The sequence below is a fragment of the Peromyscus leucopus genome, chromosome 15 (assembly GCF_004664715.2).
Source record: "Peromyscus leucopus breed LL Stock chromosome 15, UCI_PerLeu_2.1, whole genome shotgun sequence".
Lineage (NCBI taxonomy): Eukaryota > Metazoa > Chordata > Mammalia > Rodentia > Cricetidae > Peromyscus > Peromyscus leucopus.
The window spans coordinates 88,244,232-88,252,679 of NC_051076.1; positions in this window are offsets into that span (position 1 = coordinate 88,244,232).

An 8,448-nucleotide genomic window follows, 5' to 3' on the forward strand; every position below is an offset into this window, starting at 1 on the left:
TTCAGAATATGTAAGTGTAGTTTAAGAAATGGATTTTTGCTTTATCTTCTGTATCTTCCTTTTTCTGGTCCTCCTTTAACTAAAATTCATCTACAGCCACATATGATTAATAAGGATCCTGCTTTAATGACACTGCCATTGAGCATAGCTGGATTCTTCTTTTCTCTAATTTTTCTTCACTCTGCCCCCCCCTTCTCTATACATATGGTTAGCATCTCGAGCCCATACCTTATCCAATACTATGTCATTAATTTTATCTCTGATTTGTTCTCTTCTCCCACTTCCCTGTTTTTTTTTCCATTTTTATGAAACTAAATATAGAGGACAGGTATATAATAATAAATTTGAAAAGTATCAGAATAAGGGAAACATAGAAAGATAAGTGTGAACAGAGAAACATAAAGTCTTTGTTTTCTTGATGCTTTTCTAACTCAATAAAATTTTATTGTAGTGTTGGTCTAAGAAGCCATGATATTTTATCAGCCACTTAATTCTCAGTAATTTATGGAAATAGGTGCTGAGACCTACAGCCAAACACTAGGCAGAGCTCCTGCTGAAGAGAGGGAGGAAAATTGTAGGAGTCAGAAGGAGTAAGGACATCACAAAAAAACCCACAGAAACAACTAACTTGGCTTATAGAGGCTCATTTAGTCTGAACCAACAACCAGGGAGCCTGTATGGGACTGACCTAGGTCATCTACAGATATGTGACAGTTGTGTAGCTTGGTGTACTTGTGGAATTCCTAATAGTGGGAGTAGGGATTGTCCCTAATGCTTTGGTTAGCTCTTGGGAACCTATTCCTCTTACTGGATTGACTTGTCGAGGCTTTATACAAGAAGAAGTACTTAGCCTTACTGAAACTTGATATGGCATGCTTTTTGAACAGAAATAGGGGAGGAGTGGATTGAGAAGTGGGGTGCGCAGGGGGTTGGGGAGGATATAGAGCAAGAGGAGTGAGGGGAAAGTGAGATCTAGATGTAAAATAAATAAATAAATAAATAAATAAATAAATAAATAAATAAGATAATAAATTTTTTAAATATATTTAAAAAAAGAATTTGGAGGCTGGATATCTTAACGATCTCTTTCAACTATGATGTTAATCTTATCACTTCCAAATTTGTACACATCTTGGAAGCAGTTATTTTGTTTATATAACTAGCTAACCTAAAAGTAGTAATGAAAGAAAAAACTTTAAAGTAAACTTTTGCTGAATTGGAGTAGTATGATTGGTAGAAGTGATAGTCAATTTTTAGTGTCACATTTACACATAAAGCATTAGGGAATCATATTTTATCTGTAAAGGCATTTTAAGAGAGTATTAATTGGTGGGGGATGATTGACTTTGTTTCCTTGTCTTTCCTGCCACAGTAGAGTCTAATCCCTGAAATATGAAGAAAAATATACCACCCCTCCATAGGTTACTTTTTCTCAGGTACTTGGCATAAATAAAAATAACTAATAAAAATTATTATCAGTTGTAAGGGGAAAATAGGGTAGATAAAAACAATTATATTTCATTGTATACATGTATACAATTATAAAAAAATAAAAGAAAATTATTTCTGTGCCCACGCTATAAAAACCTTGCTAAGGCTATGGGTCTTTAGGACTCTGGCACTACTGCATAGGAATTGTTTATAGGCATCTACACATGCTTACTACAGAAGCTGAGGCTCTTTCTATCACTGTAGATATACATTGGTAGTTTTTCAGTTTGTAGTTCATATTTTCTTAAAATATATAATCAAAATCAGTTTTCTAACTGCCTCTTGAATTTTTCACTGTTTTGAAGAATAAGACAATCTTCAGCATTCATTATTTCAATTCTCAATGCTTGAGACTTATTATTTAATCTTCTGTAGTATCTACCTCAAATATTTTAGAAAATACATAATTCACATACACAAAGTTTTAGTAACCTGTTTGATTAATATCTTTTACTGAATGATTTGTAAGTGAATGATCCTGATATGAGGTCCAGTGTTCAATTAAAAGATTCATTACTTCTTCTAAAATGCATTATGTTATAACTCTCTATATAAATCCAAAATGGCTTTTATATGAATATTGCCTACTAAAACATTTCTGGTAGGTAGCAACAATATAATTTTATATTGTTGGGTTATTGTTTGGTCTAATCATTGAAATAGGCTCAAAAATTTATTCATGATACTTTAAAAAATGCTAATTATTGACACCTAATTGATGATTTTAGACTCAGTTTTAACTTTTCATATTCAAGTAGGTTTTTTGAATTTATAAATTTCACAAAAATTCATAAACTATATTTATACATAAACTATAATTTTCTCTGAAAAAGTAATTCCAGAAGTTTAGAATTGTCAGCAGCTCAGTTTTTTTAATAATAGTTTCCTACCCATTATTATGCTTGGTGTTTCTATAGAATGATGAGCTATCACTAGAAGAGTATAAAGCAGTAGCTGTTTGTTTACTGTTAGTGAGAACATAATTTGCTGAATGCTTCTGGGTAAATACTTTGAGATTTGTTGGGATACTTGAATATATCTGTGTACCCCAAATCCTAATATTACACTCCTGTATATATGTGAATTTGCCATTCTTTAAGAAATATTACTAGAGAGATTTGTAATTATATTTGTGTATATATTATTACATATATAGATAGGTATATGCTTCATGGAAATACAAAGGACCAAAACTCTACTTGGCAATGCAAATAAACCAAACAATTAAATTCTTACCTTTTTTATAGTATATAGTATAGCTTCCGTCTCTAGGTAGAAGGCAGGCATAAATCACCAAAGGATTAAGTGCTGAGAAGGCATATACAATTTGTTTTGAACAGCACATTGGAGACAGCAGACAGCAATGCTCAAGCAAAAACAAAAAACAAAAATGTTTCATGTGTAAGAGAACAGGGACTCTGGGACTTCGAAGATAATTCAGAAATCTCCAAGTGTTAAGGAAGAGCAAAGCATCTAAAATAATAGCAAACAAGCAAGCAACCAAGTGCAAATTGAAGATAGGACCAAATTAACTATTAAATAAGTCACCTGTCTCCATCATTTTTAATTTTTAAAAATATTTCATACAGTATATTTTGATCATACCCTTTCCCCTTTCCCAAGTCCTCCCATATGCCCTCTACCCACATAACTCTATGTTCTTTATTTCCCTGTAAACAAAAATAATTAAAATTCAAAAAACAAAAGAACAAAGGACACAAAAAACACAGAGTTTGTTTTGTGTTGGCCAACTATTCCTGGTAGTGAGGCTTGCCCTGGAATGTTTTCACACTCCCAGCAGGCATCAATTGAAAATAGCTTTGTGGTTAAGGGTATGGCTTTGCTTCCCTCTTCCATGCTAAATCATTCAGCCTCTCCTCTCCTCTCCTCTCCTCTCCTCCTCTCCTCTCCTCTCCTCTCCTCTCCTCTCCTCTCCTCTCCTCTCCTCTTCTCTCTCTCTCTCTCTCTTCCTCTCTCTCTCTCTTTCTCAGTTTACTTTTGGATTTATTTTAATATTTAAATTACTATACAATTGCATCATTTCCCCCTTTTTCTTTCCTCCCTCCAATCTTCCTCATATACATAACCTTTTGCTCTCTCTCAAGTTTATCCTAAATTACTAGAATGATAGAGTTTTGGTTTTTGTTATTGCTGTTTTGTTTTGTTTTATTGAGATAAAATATTGGCCAAAACTAATAAGGAGAAGGAGTTTGGCTTCTAAGTTACAGTCCATCATCAAAGGAAGCTGAAGCAAGGCTCAAAGCAGGAACAGAAACAGGAAATCATGGGAGAAGACAGCTGGTTACTGGTTTATTCTACTGCTGGTATTTAGCCAGCTTTCTTGTACAACCCAAGACCACTTGCCAAGGAATGGCACTGTCCAGAGTAGGAAAGGCCTTCTCATATCATTCAGCAAAGACAATATCACAAAGATATGCCCATGGGACAATCTGATGAAGTACATTATAATTAAGGATGCTTCCTCCCAAGTATCTTTGGTTTGTGTCAAGTTGTCAAAGCCTAACCATGACCTTGTCCTTCTTGTTTATACCCAAGATCTCATGTTAAGATTGTAATTTAAAACATACTATAAATTTAAAAGTTCCATAGAATTCAACATAATTCAAGTACTTTGAAAAATCAAGGTCTATAACTTCCAATTCTACTGTGGGATCCTATAAAATTAAAAACAATAATAGTTGATAATAATAATGAATAATTCCTTATTCCAAGAGAGAAGAGCTAGTAACAGTTACAGCCATATTTAAGAACAACAAAATTAACAGTTTAAAAAGCCTCCACTGAGGCAGCCTCCCAGAAGAGCCAACCTTCTGGATGGCCCAACAGGACAACCTGACCAACTTGTCTACCATCTGGGCCCATATCCAGTGCTTCAATTTGGCCAACCCCAACACCTCCTCCATCTATGAGCTGCTGGATCTCGAGTAGGAGCTAGTGCTTCAGAACCAGAATATGGAGTACATCAACACCACTGAAGATAAAGACCTGAAGCATGGCTGTGACCAAATTAGTCTTTAGTCTAGGCAATGATCCAGTATTTATGGTGTGTCAGAGACCAGATGCCTTGAGCCTGACCTGTGTAGAACTACACACACACACACACACACACACACACACACACACAGAGAGAGAGAGAGAGAGAGAGAGAGAGAGAGAGAGAGAGAGAGAGAGAGTTTCCAGTAACACTTCAAGAAATGAATTTGGGATAGAAAGATGGGAAGAAAGAAGAAACAGAGTATTACTTGTGCTTTGGAAAGAGGCTGAACTATTTTCATGTCCCAGGCTGACAGCAGAGGCCATGTTGATATCCTTGTTCCATGCTGCCACAGTGGGAGAATGCACATTGCAGTCCTTGGTCCTGCTGCAGCTGGGATATATAGATATCTGTGCTCCATGTTATCACCAAAAGCCATGCAGATGTGGTATGTGCTGCCACCTGAAGCCCTGTTAGTGTCCCTTGCCTGTATTGCCACTTGAGACCATGCTGAAGTCCATAGTATGTGCTGTTGCTCAAGGCCAGATGGATGTCCATGATCCATGTTGTTTCCAGACACCATATAGAAGTCTACAATCTATGCCACCGTTGACTGTAAATGATAAGGAAGCTTCTTATGCAGAGATATCAATGACTATGGACTCACTATTGAGAAAGACATTGGAGGCATTTGTGACACACCCATCCCCCAAAAAAGTAACAACCTTAGGCAGGAACACAATAAAGTGAACTCATAAATATGATAAGGATGCTAAAGTGTAGCTCTCCAGAAGAGAGGGCTACTTGAAGGATTGGGGGTGGGAAGGACTCACTTTTCTTTAAGGAGCTGGTCAATAGAAGTTTGACCATACTCCAGTGACTATGGACAACACAAATTATACTCATTCTTTGTGTGGGCAGGTGTTTTTTTCCCCGGTATCAGATCTTTATTGGAGGGAGGACACAAAAAAACCAGGCCTGGGGAAGAAGCATGTGCAGAGAAGAAGGGGCAATAGAGAACAGAGAGGAAGTGATTTTTTTATATGCTTTTGGGGGGGGGGTACAGAAGTTGGGGGGCAAACCTGAAAAGATTGGGATGTAAGAGTGATCAGTATGAATTATGTGAAATTCCTAAATACTCATTAAAATTGTTATGACAAAAAAGACTGTCAATGTCCAATGTCTGGAACTCACTCATAATATTCTTACTTAGAAACCTGCAGAGCCACAAAAAGGTGTTTGATATTCTGTATCACTAGGGTTACATTGAAATATATATATTATATGGCTAAACTGAAGTGAAATTGTGGTACAATAGAATAAAATTACACTAAAGAGATTAGAGAGTCAGAATAGGTGCATCTTGTGAATGTGTATTTGGGGAAAGGTATAGAACTCCTCCAATATCCACAAGTCAACAAACTGGTTTTTAACAGTATAATTTATAGGTTTTATAAACACACAGGTGTACTTTAGACTCTTCTGCTCACACCAATTCATTAGTATAATTTGTTCACTCAAGATGAATATTAAATGCTCATAGGTCAAAATCTTTTCCTCAAGTTTCTGACAGATAATTGTCTTCAGTTTGCTGAAGCAGAAATACCTACATCTGGTATATCTTTTCCACATTGGAAAGGTCTATTATAAAGACAAAAGCCAGATAGACTCATGAATTTAATTCTTTGATGACAATGTTTGGGATACCACATTAATCACTTGAACAATCTGCATATGTTAAGACATAAATATCACAATGCTTAATAAAATTATCATTCTGGGTTTTCAAAAAATTCTTTCTAAGATTTTAATTTAGAAATATTTACTTAATTAGGCTTTCCAAAACTGTGATACCCCGTTGACTTCTGATTTCCAGTTTAGAGTGAAATGATTAAATGAAATTCAGAACTTCTGTGCTTATTTTATGTTATTTATTTATAATAATTTTTTACTGTTTGGAAATATTTGCTTCAATGCTAGAATTTATAATGTTCAAAACAAAGTTTAGTGTATATTTGAAAATGTAATTTAAACTATCTGAAAATAATGTAATTGCTATTATATGGAACAAATAGTAAAATAAAATTTTAGAATAGAATTTAAAGATAGGCTTAAGTATTTTCATGATGTATCACTTTAACAAAACATTGGTAATTCATTTGTCCAATTCAAAGTCTTCCTATACACAAAAGTTTCTCTAAGAAGAAAGATTACATCACTGACAAAAGTCATCTGATAAATATTATTCTTCATCAATTTGTGTCATACTGTCAAGATTTAATTATTTTATATTCATGCTAATATGCAATTGGATCAATTCTTATATAATAATGCCAAAATACTTTAAATAATGATACATGGTGTGAAGCAGATTTTGTCTTGTTTTTGGAATAAAACTGAGAAGTTTTGAGCTTTTTAGAGCACTAGTGAGATGTGATAGGAAGTCTTTGTTTGAGAAGAGCCCATAGGATGAAGTCACTAATATACAAATCTAAATTCACCGTCAGAGGGTAGTCAGCCCACAAGATAAATCCAGTTGATACATAAACCCACATTCAACCACAGATTGTTCTCCACTCCATATAAAATTTAATTGAAATCTACCCCAAAAGACAGGAAACTGATATATCACAATGATTTTAATTAGTGTTTCTTTAGAGGCTGTGGGAAGGTATTGTCTGAGTTTGGACCAGACCCTATAAATTGAAACTACCAGGCTACAGATACACAGATAAGTCTAAATGACAACAAGGAGCAAGCAGAGGAGCCAAGTCATAAGCTGAGATAATGGTTAGACCAGTGGATGCATATGAGACTCCTGAGTAAGTCCTCAAAACTTCTGAGACAATAGGGAGTATATGCATCAGAAGTCAAATTCCATTATCTGTGCTAGAAAAATTTCAAAAATGAATAGCATGATTATTTCATTATAGGAAGATTATATAAGCTGATGATTAAAGTTAATAAATATCTATCTTGAATAAAGAATAGATTATTAGAGGCAGAGTTAGAAATAAAAATACTGAGTGTAATTCTAGATTATTCTAATTAACACAAAACACATCTTTCAGCCTACACTTCTTTCTCTATGAACAATTCTTACAATAGCTTACAACATGGTAATCATTTTTCTGAGTTCATTACACATGCATCTCAATCAAAATTTTAGCACCAATGATACCTTCCGCTGTTAAAATTCTTTGGTATCTTGAAGAGAATGAGATAAGTGAATAATGTTAAGGATCTGGCCTGAAGTTGTTCTATGATAGCATATTCCACAGGCAGTTTTGAACTTAGCAAGTCTAGCAGTGACCAAATGGAAGGAAACTATGGCACATCTTTCTGTGAGAATTCATTGATTATTTATTTCTCCAAACTTTATTGCACTCCACCGACATGCATAACAATATATTTCCATAATACTAAGCACAATCTCATCCCTGAGTTAAAAAAGAACATCCCAATACTAACATTGCCAATACTCACGTATCTTTTACTTTGATGTGTTGCACACATACTTGTCAATGTATACAACATGACATGAAATGATTATTAATGTATTTATACATATTCACATTTTATTGATCCTCTGAACATTTTCCATTGTTTAGAGAAGTCTATATTCATTCTGAAAATATGTAAACTAGCTTTCCTTAAGATTCACAGTTTGAAACTAACAATGGTAATACAGAGTGTTTGCAAAATAACCTTAGTTCAATTTCCTGATGTATGCTAAAACATTCCCTAACAACTTTTGAGGTAGATAAAATGTTACATAACGTTACCATGCCTTATAATTACAATGGACTTTTAAATGTTTTATATTCAAATGTGATTAACCAATTATGGCTGCATTTGTGAAATGAATAACTTATTTTATTGAAATCATTAATTTGGTGGGAACCAGAAGTTATTACTCTTGACTTTTCCTTTATGGTTTCCATAAAGAGGAGTTTTCTTTT